Genomic DNA, 14,023 nt, shown 5'->3' with positions numbered 1-14,023 from the left:
TCCTTTACCTAAAGAGTAACTAGAGAGCTTTCTGTTTCTCATAATGTATCTCTGGTATCTGATCATCATAGGCTTTCCAGTTTCTCCCTGGGCAGGGATACCTCACCTATGGTTCCTGTTCCTTGGTGCCATTCCTGCAGTCAGGCAGGTGAAAAATAATGTAGAAAAATCTATCTGGCAACACTGTGGCCTCATTTCCATGAAAAACCTGAAACTGACACCAGTCTGATCTAGAAATCCTAGATTCCTGTAAAGGTGTGATATCACTTCCAGGTTTTCTTCAGGGGAACTGACTTCTGTAGTTTGAAGATGAGTTGTAATTCTGGGAAGCTGCTAACCTATCCCCCACACCCACACTCACACACACCTGGAAATCATCGAACCCAGTTATCCTGTGCATCTAGGGCCTGGCTTTCATTGAGCTCGTAAACCTATATCAAGGCTGTGACTCTTCAACCATCCCCTGGCATGCTAATTTTATGTCTGTCTGTCTGTCTGTCGGTCTGTCTGTCTGGAACATTCAAGTGAAGCCTTAACTGACACGCTTCCCTAAATGCAGGTTTACCACCAGCACTATTTGCTCAAAGCACATATGATTTATAAACTATCAGGAAACAGAGCTATCCACTAAATCCAATTACTGTCTATATCAGAATATATTTGTAATTAGATGGTCAAAAATCAATACAAAGTAAATAGAAAAAGCAGTACAGCTCCCAAACTACTTAATCCACTCTGCTTAAATCACAATTTGGTAAACGTTACAGCAATGGGCTATCAGATTTTTGTTTTGCATGGCATTTGTTTTGGAGAACTCTTCGAAAAAAATACGTACCCTTACAGTCCTTGTAAAAGGATAGTGGAAGGGGTAGTTACATCTTATATTACTTTAGCCCCAAAAATCAAAAGATTCCTTACTGTCAAATCATCTCAGTTCCAGACGCATTGATTCTTATACTTGAGTAGTAATTAGCAGAAAATATCTTTTCTGAATAAGAAAAGCTGAATATAAGTCTGTAAATATGCTTTCCCTGTCAGACAGGCACAGAGTGGTGAACATCGATAAAATTAAACAATTAAAATCAGCATCATAAAATACATGTATGATGGCATCCATCTATATAACCTAATAACCTGTGCACATTTTAGGTGGAAGGCTGCTTTGAAAATGTGCTAATGGCATTGTAATACATGCTGCACCTCAGGCTAAGGTGGAAACTTTTATTGGTTTTATTGGTTTGAGCCAAAGCTTTTATTGGTTTGAGCCTGCTCAAAGAGTACACAGCATTGATTGGCCAGCCTTTGCATCGGTCATTCTATACACAGCACAGCAAATGACTCATAAAGCTCCTTCTACAGTCTTTAAGCAGGTTTGTGGATAGTGTAGATTGGTCTTGAGTCAACCACGAGGTCATCTCTCCCACCTTCACTCTCACAGTAGTAATTAAATTGTTAAAAATTGTCAAAAAATTAAATTGCCTATAACTTAATCATGTAAATATTTGGCCTCACAAAGAAGGGGAAGGCACAGCACTGGGCTAGGGCACACCAGAAATGGCAATAAGGATTCAAATTAGTGGATAGACAAACGCAAAGGTGAGAGAAGAACTCATTACATAGTCTCATCCCCAACCTTCATCCACTTTTGTTCCCAGTTACTAATCAGGAAGACTTTCTTCAGCTTCTGCCTTACTATTTATCTTCTGGCTTTTCTTCTGTTCCACTTGGCTTCCTTGTTACCTCAGTGATCCTTGTACTTGGCATCCATGCATGGAGCTACTCGAGCACCTCACTTCTGCTCTTACATTGATGTTGTAGATACATATGGTCAATAGATCCTACTATGATCCCTTCATTGTTTGGTGTGCCCCACACAATCAGAATCCACAAATTCCTTTTTTATCTTAACCTCTTCATGACTTAATATGTTTGTGTGATGTTGAAATAGATATTGTCTCATTAGACCATCAAATGTTAAAATTGGGCTACTTATTTTATGTTGTGGTCTTGAAGAAGTAGCAAGACCAATGACAAATTCAGGCTTCATGAACCTATGGATGTAAAGTCTAAGAGAAATCTATATTATATTCTTTTTCAGCCAAAAATCTACTTGGAAGGATTGTTAAGAAAAAGAAAAATGATGCATCAGGTAGAAGAGATGATGATAATCAATGTTCTTAATCTCACAGTGTGCACTATCAGTGACCTCCCGAGGAGCTTTCTCCCAAAAGACATCTCATAAATAATTTTTTAAAAACCAAATCAACTTCAATGTTCTCAATCTGCTGCTTTTTCCTAATCTACCAATTCAGCTCTCTGGAGAAAATCAATAGCCTGCAGCCTCTGACTCCACCTAGCTGTATCCCATGTCAATTCAGTTTTGCTGTCAAGTGGTAAGAAATGTTGAAATGAGAGGGCTGTTGTCTTTTGCAAACACAAACATGTACTTACTGATGCCAGACTCCCTCAGTATTTGGACACATGCATACATCCTATTGTAATGACAAGCTAGCAAGGCATTAATAGCACTATTAGTAATATGTAATGGAATTGTCAAACTAGCCTATTGCTAGTGTAATAGGTAATTCTTCATCATTAACAGAAAGTGCCAGAGAAACAGTAACAAGCGCCTGAATGTTAATTTTGAAACTGGAAGAATGTTGAAGTTTTTCTCCGGCACTTAAGAAGGGATGAGAGCTCAGGTCTCAGCTCTCTCAAAGATGTCAAACAAGGGTCATGGGTAAGCAGACCAGTAAAGATTAAATTTGAACTAACTGTGGATCCCAAGACAAGTTGTTATTTGGATCGTGGGAAGAAATTGAAAATTATATTCAGGGCTTCTTTTGTTCTTCCTGAACCTAGGCAATAGTTCAATCTATGTAGTAAATGAACAGCATTACTGTTCTCCAAACCCCAACTCCTTCCTAATCTTTCTAGACCAAACTCTTGTTTCTTTTAAGAAAAACCAGATAGTTGAAGAAATTGCAACAGTAACCCTCAGACTTTACCATCTACCATATAATCTTGGGATTGTGTTGTAACATATACAATTGTTTGTTGCAAGGCAGTTTTCTAAATTCACTATGTGGACACCCTGAGCTGAGAAACATGTATTATGGTTTGGATTGTTAGGGCCTAAGGACGCTTTAAGATCATTATTTGGCTTCCTGTTAAGTTATGAACAGAACATCAATTTGGTCTTTATTCATCTTGTTTGAAGATAAGCGTTGTATATTATTTTGATAGGAGTCTGCAGGAGCACACAGGAGGCACAAATCTTTTTAAAACGTACAACACAGAAACTTACTCTAGTGGCCCTATTTGGGCTTTAATAATTGCTCCCAAGACAGCAGTTCCAAACATCCAGCTATCAAGCGATAATTGTTATATTTCCCTGGAAAATGCTGCTATATCCCTCTTTCTTCAGCAATGAGAAGTTCCCAGGGCAGCCTTGCATGAGTTCATTCCCTTTGGAAGAGAGGGCACTTTAAACCTAACGACATGTTAGTATGATTTGTTTTCATTACAAAATACAAAGGGAACAGAGGTGAAGACAAACAGAGATTCTATTCCACATTCAATCTCCCAGTGCCAGAGACAATCTCATACCCCCATGGTGCTTTAGCTGATCATGGTTGTCTGTCTAATTCTCTCTCCATTATAGATTTAAAACTGCAGGGTTTTTTTCTTACACATCACTCACATACACATGCCTGCCCTCTCCTTTCAGCTGGGATAGGTCTCCAATCTCTAGTGGGTGCTTCAGCAGAACCATTTATAGACTCTCTGTCCTAAGAACTATCCCACAGTGAGGATACATCAACACCATTTAAGGAACATTAACTTTTTTGTGTATGTTATATGACTTAGTTCCAGTCCATTTGGTCAGAACCCAGAATGGTATAACTTTTGTTAAAATCCTTTTGGCAAATGGCATAACCTCCTACAAGGATGTTGCACCTTGGGCTAAGACAGGGGTCTGCAACCTGCGGCTCTCCAGATGTTCATAGACTACAAATCCTATCAGTCCCTGCCAGCATGGCCAATCTGGAGAGCTGTAGGTTACAGACCCCTGGGCTAAGGACTGCTTTTCATGTTACTATCCAGATGTTTAGAAGCAGGTTATACATGTAAGTCTTATAATTTTAAGATCAATCAGAATATATCTCTAGTAGTCAGTTGATTTGGTATTGGACTTTCTGTCACAGATCTTGCAGTCTCTGTTGTTCTACAGGAAAATGTCATTCCAAATGGTCCATGCTGGATTGTGAAAACTCAGGCCAAATTAGGCATTGCTGTGTCCATGGATCAGATCCTTGGCTGCAACCACCACTTTCGAGTTAAACTTGAGCCATTTAAAATGCTGTGAGTATCCATGGTGCTGCCAGGGGATCTTGTTTCACACACAAACATCCCCGCACCTTTTCAAGTGCTGAACTCCCCCCCCCCTCACGACCTGCCAACTGTTTCACCATTTGAAAAGGTGCAGGGTGGAGAAATAAGATCACCTGGTCTTGCACTTTTTACATGGTCTGATTCTATCTTGGTTTTAACAGTCATTGGTTGAAGGTTTCCATAATTGCTTTTGGATCTACTGGAAGAGCAAAATAAAGCTAATTATCATCGACCTATTAGTGACAAGTGAGACCAGATCTTTGGATAGCCTCACCCAGCAGACTCAAGCAGATGTTTGAAACTACTGAGGGTGGGCAATATACCTTGCAGGACACCATAGGCAAAAGACCAAGAGGCCTACTGGCAGTCCTCAAGCAATATATTCTGAAATTTATCCAGGAAGGTAAAACTGAAACCACCACAGAACCTTGCCTCCTAGGTAGTCCAAACCTGAAAGGTTATCCAGAGGAATACCATAATCAGTGACATCTAAAGCCACTGAAAGGTCTTGGAGAACCAATAAGGTTGCACCGCTTCTATCCATCTCACTGAGTAAGTCATTCACTAGAGTAATCAAGGCCACTTTCTGCTCTGAGAGCCAGTGGAAGTTAGCTGAACAGAGGAAAAGGTGAGCTCTGCTTTTTTGGGGGAGGTGTCCTTGAATCTAAATCATTTAACTGTGTTTGTGTGTTTTTGAGGGCTTATATATATTTTTTACTTGTTTTTCAAGGGCTTGGGAGGTCATTGTATGGGGGGTTTTGCTTGTTTTTGGCTGTGTGCTTGCCCTCAGGCTTCCAAGAGGCAGAGTTTCTGGTGAGTCACTAGCTCTATTTAAGTACCATCCAGATTTTTGAACAGTCTTGGACAACCAGCAGTTTTATCAGTAAAAACCAACCTTTCAAGAGAGAGTAGAAAGTGTGTTAGAGATTTGGTTGGGGGCAGAGGTTTTAGCCACTAGGGTGGAATCCCCACTGCTGATTAATTGTGTGATACTCACAGGAAATAACCAGATTTCACGATGAACTCCCCACAGCTGCACACAGATTCATGCCGGTTCTGGCGCTTCCTCTAATCCTTATCAAGTAATTTTTAAGCACCTGCATGGATGTGCACCTTTAAAAAAAACACATCTCCAATCCAGATCGGTGGGGAGGATCGGGGGTCGAATGTAGATTCAATTTTCCCACCATAGAGAGTGACGCGGGGCTTCTGGCCCATCAGAGCTTTTTTTGTTTCGCACTGGCTGAGGCTAATGTTGAACCGTGTGCACGAGAGAATGGGCACCTCTGAACCGTGTGCACGAGAGAATGGTAGCCACTCAGAAGAAAGCTGTATAGGTGGGGATACTGTGCATATGCGCTTATGTGCTGTTAGCACAGTAGCACGTTTTTTCGTGCAAAAAAGTTCCCGCCCCTAACCCGGCACAACAGCCAATCAGGATAGACCCACCAAACCAATCGCTTGTTTGTGGGGAGTGTAACATTGTTTGAATCCGCAATAGACATAGATGTCTTCACTAGAAACATGCTGCAGTGGGGAGGGAGAATCCATGATGAAAAGGTGAAGATTCTTTTGAAACCTGGATGTATCTGCATTTAATTTCTCAGTGGGTATTCAGCCTAGGCACCAATCCCTGGAGATTAGCAGCTTAGCTAACAGGCAAGGCTAACACTTATTTAGTGGAGGTGTTTAGTGGGGAACTTATTGAAAGGAAAGCCCAATGGTCTGTTTCTGTACTATTTAAAATTACTAAATATGGATGGACAGGTAGTTGCTGCAGTCACCTGTAATAGCTGTGGTATATTTGTTTGTTTGCTGGAAGATGTAGGTAGCTACATATGCAGCAAGTGCAAGTTGGTTGCTTTCTTGGAAGAGAAGGTTCATCAGCTTTGGGCACAAGTATCTATTCTTAAGCACATTAACAAAAGAATGGGGATTTCATAGAGTGGAGCAGAAGGTACTGGGTGGGGAACACACCAGGGATCTTTCTGAGGAGGAGGGTAGCTCTCAAGCACAGGAGGTGAGCATTTGGTAGAACGTGACACTTAGAAGTAGAAGGTCAAGGGAACATTCTATGAGTTTGAAGCTACAGAATCGATTTGAAGAATCTCTCCCTAGTCAGTGATGATAAGGAACAGCACATCAGCAACAGCAACAGCCCTTGGAGAATGTGCAAGTAGCAGCAGGTTCAGCCCATGGAATGGCACCTTCCAGTCCCCAGAGGAGATGTGTTGTGGTGCTAGGGATTCCCTGCTGAGGGGAACAGAAACAGTGATTTTCAGGCCTGACAAAACAAACTTAAACTCTTAACACAGCAAAGCAAATATGGTATTATAGGCATCACTGAAACCTGGTGGGATAAGTCTCATGATTGAAATGCAATAATTGAGGGGTATAAACTATTTCAGAGAAATAGACCAACTAGGAAAAGAGAAGGAATGTCAGGGATGATTACATCTGTGAACAGGTCCATGATTTAAATCCTGGAAGCCATGTTGTGAGCATCTGGGTAAAAATTAAAGGGGATAGAAACTTATTGTGGGAGTCTATTACAGGCCCCAAGCCACACTGAAGAGTTGGATGATGCCTTCCTGGAACAGATGACCAAACTCTCAGAAAAGAGAGAAGTAGTAGTAATGGCAGATTTCAATTATTCTGTTATTTGTTGGAAGTCAAACTCTGCCAAGACTATAAGGTCCAATAAATTCTTCACTTGCCTTGCAGACAGTTTTATGGTCCACAGGGTGCAAGAAGCAACAAGAGGATTGGCTATTTTAGATCTGCTCTTTACCAACAATGATGGCTGGTTAATGGGGTGGAAGTGGTAGGATCCTTAGGTGGGAGTGACCATGTTCTCCTGGAATTTGTTATATAGCGAAAGGGGATGCCAACCATAGTCAGACACACATTCCTGACTTTAAGAAAGCTGATTTTAGTAAACTTAGGAAACTACTAAAAGAGAAGGGAGTCCATGATGGTTGGGAGTTTCTGAAAAGTAAGATCCTGAAGGCACAATTTCAAACAGTTCCAATGAGGAGGAAAAATGGGAGTTGTCTAAGTAAACCAGGATGTCTATAGAACTTTCAACTGAGCTAAGATTTAACAGGAACATGTACAAGAAATGGAAAAAGGGGAAATCACCAAAGAGGAACTCAAACAAATAACGAGGACATGTAGGGAGAAAGTCAGAAAAGTAAAAGCACAGAATGAGCTCAAACTTGCTAGAAAGGTTTAAAAAATAAAAATACTTTTTTGTTATATCCATAGCAAAAGGAAGAAAAAGGATATGGTGGGGTCACTGTGTGGAGATCGCAAAATGCTAATGGAGGAAAGGCAGAATTTCTTTGCCTCAGTCTTCTCCCAAAAAGAAAACATAGTTCAACCAAGGGAAAATGGAACAGAAGCTACAATAGGGGAAATTCAGTGCAGAATAAAGAGGTAGTACGGGAATACCTAGCTGCTTTAAATGAATTCAAATATCCAGGGCCTGATGAACTATATCACAGGGCATTAAAAGAACTGGCTGAGGTAATCTCAGAACCACCTACAATAATCTTTGAGAATTCATGGAGAACAGGATGTCCCAGCAGACTGGAGAATGGTGACATGATAGATATTTGAATATTTTATATATTTGAAGGGATGTCATGTTGAAGATGGAGCACGTTTTTTCTGCTGCTCCAGGAACTGGGACAAGGGGTAATGAATTCAAAGTACAGAAAAAGAGATTCTATCTAAACAGGAAGAACTTCCTGATGGTAAGGGCTGTTCGACAGAAGAATACACTGCCTCAGAGTGTGGTGGAGTCCCCTTCTTTGGAGGTTTGTAAACAGAGGCTGGGTGGCCATTTGTCAGGGGTATTTTGGCTATTACTGCATGGCAGGGGGTTGGACTTGATGGCCCTTGTGGTCTCTTCCAACTCTATGATTCTATGCCTATCCTGGAAATACTGGAAAGGATCCAGAACAATCTACTTCATTTAGGAATCCTTGACGCTGTCCAGCTACCACTCATTCAAACGTCTAGTTCCATGGTGGCAAACTTATAGCACTCCAGATCTTCATGGACTACAATTCCCATCAGCCCCTGCCAGCATGGCCAATTGGCCAAGCTGGCAGGGGCTGATGGGAATTGTATCTGGAGTGCCATAGGTTTGCCACCACTGGTTCTAGTTCAAGACTGGATTTCTATGCCATGTTAAAGATCCTGGAATACCATTAGAAAATTGTCAGCCAATTAATTCTGACTTTTTAATTGTTCACAACTTTTATTAGTTTTTATTTTTATTGCTTTATTTTGTAAACTGTCTTGAGCAGGTTCACTGTAGAGGTAGCATAGACATTATCCAAATGAATAAGTAAAACTGGAAACCTAGAAGCCCTATTGGGGACATAACCCTACTTTTTAAATTTTTTCCATTTTAATGTGACCTACTGGGAAATTAAAAGACTTCATATTTCTACATCTGAACTCAGACACTGCATTAACAGATTTTTGGGATGACAGTTGGGCAAATTAAGCTCTGGCTAAACCACTTCACTCCTTGAATATTGCAGAAGCATGAGTTTTGCAATCAGAATACATCACACAAAAATAAATCAAGGAGTAAATATGCATGATATATCCCAAGCACACACAACATCAAGCCTGGTGTTCAGGGACAGAGACTCATGAGAAACAGCAGTTTGTACAGTCCTATGAGGGGAGGGTTTCCCCCATTTGATCAGCTTGGGCAGAGATGCAGAACTGCCTGTCAAGACAACAGCTGAATGCTGAACAGAGCTTGGCAGACAAAGGCAAAAAACATACAGTTGATCCAGCTGTCACTGGCTGTTACAGGAAACATTTCAACAAGTCCCCTTCACTTTCTTTAGCTTGAGGCACTGTATATACCTTGCACAGCTGTCCTTGTAATGGACAAGCCTATACATTCCCAACATGCTGCCTGTCAATCAAAAGAAAAGCAGATGTTAGGATACCATCCAAACCTCCCTCTTGTAGTAATCACTGTCTAGAACGAAGACAAGTTTCAGCTGTGTTGGTAAGTCAAGCAATTTTCAATTAAGGATCACAAGGATTTTTGCCAGGACCATCCCAATCCCAAACACTCCATGTACCATTCACTTTCATGAGCTCCCCTGGCCTTGCTAGCCAGTTCACTTGTGGTAGGGCACTTGCACTACCCTCCCAATTGAGGGGTGGGCTTGGGGGCTGACCCTTCCCTGGTCCATTTTTGCTTCTGAGTTTGTCCCACCTACCCCCTTGTACACAGCATATTTACATAGCTATGATTCAAAGGTAGGATACTCCAGTATGGTTCTTTTGCTGACTATCATCGATTATTCACAGGTCACGCTCCTCATTTAGGAAATTCTGCATTCTTCACTATCAGTTCTCAAAAAATGAAGATCATGTGGTAAACCAGCTACCTTCAGATGTTCTAAACCCAATTCTGTATGGGCCAAGAAACATGAGTGAAGGACACTATATCATGCATTTTGGGGGGGGGGACTTCGCACAAGTCCCACCCCCAAAACAAGTCTGCCCCATTTTATTTCCCCCAGCTCATTTTTTTGAAAATTGCTAAACAAGCGATTCTTTTGAAAAAAAAAAAAAACCAGGTTGGAGCTGCTCCCAAGTGAATGGGCAGGCAAGAGATGCTTTATTTCCCTTCCTTCGACCCTGTCCTCCACTGGGAGAAGCTACCTGTCATTGTATGACCATTGCATTGTCTGTGCCTGGAAATGGAACTATTCTGCAGGTAGGCAGGGTAAAGTCAGGTCCAGTCTTGCTGGACAGAACAGGCGGCAGACAAACGCGTAGTCAGAAGGCAGTCCAATGGGTCAAGGCAGGCGGCAGGCATAGGCGTAGTCATGTGTCAGTCCAACAGGTCACAGCACAGGAGATCAGCAGTAGACCCAAGCACACAGAAGCAGAGGCGGACCGCCCATTGGGCAGAATGGGCAGCTGCCTTGGGCGTAGAAATTGTGCGTCACGTGATGGGCGACACAATTTCTGAGCGGCCCCGCCCACTCCCACCCACTCTGGCCGGCTGAGCAGCCTGCTGGCTGAGTTACACTTCCCCTGCCTGCTGGCGCCGCCCACAAGCTCAAGGAATGCAGGGAACCAGACTACCACTCTCCCCCTCCAAGCGAGCGGTGAGTGTACTCTGCTGCACTCTGCTGGGGCCCCCGGCTTGCGAGCTTGTCCCTGGGCAGTCTGTGCCGGCAGCCCGGCCATTGAGGAAGTGTGCAGCTGGCTGCGGAGGCCGGGAAGGAGGCGGAGGTCTCTACCCGAGTCCACACAAAGCTCTGGAAGGGCAAAAAGCCTTCAGGCTGCTGCCACAGCTCCTGCTGTTTTCCTTGGACTTTGTCACTTTGAACAAACTTGGGGGGATGCCGGTGGAACAGGTTTCCACCCCCTCTGAGCCGCTTGGGGATTGCATCAAGTAAGTTGGAGAGGAGGATCCTCCTGGAAATGAAAACTTATATAGGGAGCCTTGTTCAAGGAGTTGGGATTCTGCAAGGAGTTAATCATCATCAGATGCAGAGACTTCTAATCTCCCATATCTTGCTGCCAAACAAGCACTCCTTTTGTGCTTCTGCAGTAGCAGCCTCTGCTTTTGCCTCCTTTGCACAGCTGGCTCATCAATGGGTTCCCTAGGAGGATCTGCAGGCTCTTCCACCTGTATGTCAACAGGCAGGGAAGAACTGGGCATTGTCTCTGCTGCCTGGTCTTCCTTGGGAGCAGCCTCCTCTGGCTGCACTGTGTTCTCAGGTTCTGCCTCAGAGTCCTCCGTGTCCTGGTAAGTACCCAGAACTTTGCTTTGTTCTAGGAAGATTGCTCCTCTTATCATTGCCAGAGGGTTAATTTTTTTCTTTAACTAGACCCCCAAAATCCTTGGCAAATCCCACCTGGAATTCTTCCTTGCATCTGCAAGAAATGCTGGCCCATTTCTCTTGCTCTCCTTGGACCTCTTCATTTCTGGAATGATACATATTACCTTCCCAATACCCTGATCTATCCCTGCTATCGTTCATCTCTGTATTTTCATAGGATCCTTAACATTCTATGTATGTGTTTGCCAGTTTGCAAGTGTATTTTTATTATTTTAAAATATCTTAATAAAATTGTAACTGCTCTCCTTTCAATCTTGGTTTTGAGTAAATTTGTTTGGGGTACATGGTGGAGACCCCCCTTGCCCACCTTTTGCATTGCAGATCTGTTCCCAGATATTCCCCCCATCCTAAAAGAGAACAGGCCAGAACTATTCAGGTAACGGAGGGGGGGGTGTTGCAAAGAAGGTACTCAACTCTTTGTTAAGTCTCTTTGTTAAGTCTATTCTTGTCCTTGCATACAATCCTTGGAGGAAAACACTTCTGATTCAGCTGCTACATATTTATATTCATATTCACACTAAGCTGTCACCAGGAACAAGTTTCATATCAGAGTTGATCTGATTGCTCTATCCACCCTCCCCACACTTGGTCCCTTGAGTAGTGCGGTTATAGGGTTTAATGAGTGCGTTTAACAAGGAATGTATTGTAATTACTTTTGTAGAGGTTGTTACATTTAGTTATTTGTACATGCTGTTGTAGTTGGGGGGAAGGGAACAAAGAAGTGCAAGTGAGTTCTGCTCACTTCTCTTGGATTAACAACCTGCAGAAATTTGGTGCTCACAAAAATAGGTGTTGGAGTGGGAGGAATAATGTTGAGGAAAATGTTATTCCATTTTTCCACTGCAGCTCTATTGATAAATTCAGTCCTGACCTCTCATTGCATTGAAATAACAGGTCATGAATGAGGCACATTCCAAAAGTTTGGATTTGACACATTACTAACTTGATTAGGCACCAGTGGTTGATCCATGTTCACCCTTCCCCTGTTTTCCTTCATTTCTAGGTTTTTCGTAGATTTACCAGTTGCTTCAAGGACAGAAACTTCCTTCTCCTTTAATAGAAGCTAAAAGGAGTATTATCAGGTGATGTCACTTAGCACCTTTCTGTCCCATCAATATGCAAGTGACATTCCGTTTTATCATGTTCCTACTGGATCCCAGGGAAGCTGCAGAACCCTGAACCAGTGCCTGGAGGCAGTTCTGGGGTGGATACAGGACAATATACTGAAGTTTGTGGAATAGGAGTAGCGGAGAAAACAGCAAAGTGTTGTGCCTTTACACACACACACACTCCCACACACACAATCAATTTTCTCAGCAATAAACCATCCCTTCCCAGGCACATATGCCCAGAAATGGCACATTAAGTTTTATTACACATGTGCACATGTAATTCACCATAAGTAACAGCTCATACTGTTTAATCCAGTACTCATTTGGCCTCAACTTGGGTGATGAAATGTTCACACCTGCGGATTCAGGCTGCAAACCAAATACAAAGTAATCCTTACTTGGCAACAAATCCCCCTGCAATCAGTAGAACTTACTTCTGAGTAAACAAAGTACTACAACAAAGATCAGGCTGTTCTGGAATGATAAAAATATATAGAGGAAGCAAGATATTATTGAACAGCTGAGAATAAAAAGACAGAAGTATGAATTATTAAAGACCCCCACTACTTGAATTCCCAAATATACCAGGCCAAAACTCAGAACCTATCACAGAACTGACAGATCTGATTATTTTTAATAGTACGTAAAATAATCTCATGTCACACTAAGAATTTTTTAAAAAAAAAAAAGGATTCTAGGAGGAGAGCAACTCCTGACATGGCCTAATTTGAGTGGTAACACCAAACAAGTCTCTATCAGATTAAAAATTTTCTTCACACAGTAACGATCAATAAATGTAATTATTTGGTCTGAAACCTCATGAATTCTGAAGAAGCATTTGGATTACTTTAGAGAATAAATACTATTTCATTGTACGTCAAAGCAGACTGGAATAACAACAGTCATCCCGAGACCATACCGATGAGAATTAAACTTTCACTATCCCTTTCGGATTCTGATTTCTCAAAGTAGTGTTACAGTTGTAGTGAGTGGAATGTGATTTTGTGAGTCATCACTGTGTCAACAATCTGAGATATAAGGGAATATATGCACAAACACTAATCTGTCTTTCACCTCCCCCCCCCCACCCCCCACACACACACACACACTCCATCTTATCTTTGGTCTTATGGGAAATTTGTTAAACCTCCAGAGTTGCTTTCACAATATGGTTACTAACGAACCAGGATCTTAAATGTTGCTATTATTTATATCAAAACTGGCTTGGGTGTTAGGATCAGCAGGCAGAAAACCCTATTGTGGGGGAATGGAGTCAGCTCCCTCCATGACCTAGGTTCTGGGCATCCACCATGACAGTCCAATTTGTGTGCTGATCCACCAATCACACCATAATGTTGATAGAAGGGAGGCCAGGTCTTCTGCTGACTTCTCAAATCCTGTCAGCCATTCCTACCACTGGGCATCTGGGTAGTTTTTAAAAAGGGGAAGGGAATAGGGTCCTGCCATGCAATGACAACATTGTCAGTCATGCCAGAAGTGACATCATATCATTAGCAATGTCAGTACCTTCCCAGAAAGGAGGGATCCCCAAAACCGGTGAGTCTCCCTTGGTCCAAGTCAGTCACCATTTCAAATCTTCTGTCCCCTTCCAGCTTT

The sequence above is a fragment of the Sphaerodactylus townsendi genome, linkage group LG01, assembly GCF_021028975.2.
Source record: "Sphaerodactylus townsendi isolate TG3544 linkage group LG01, MPM_Stown_v2.3, whole genome shotgun sequence".
NCBI classification, from domain to species: domain Eukaryota; kingdom Metazoa; phylum Chordata; class Lepidosauria; order Squamata; family Sphaerodactylidae; genus Sphaerodactylus; species Sphaerodactylus townsendi.
Note: the sequence above shows the minus strand (reverse complement) of the source record.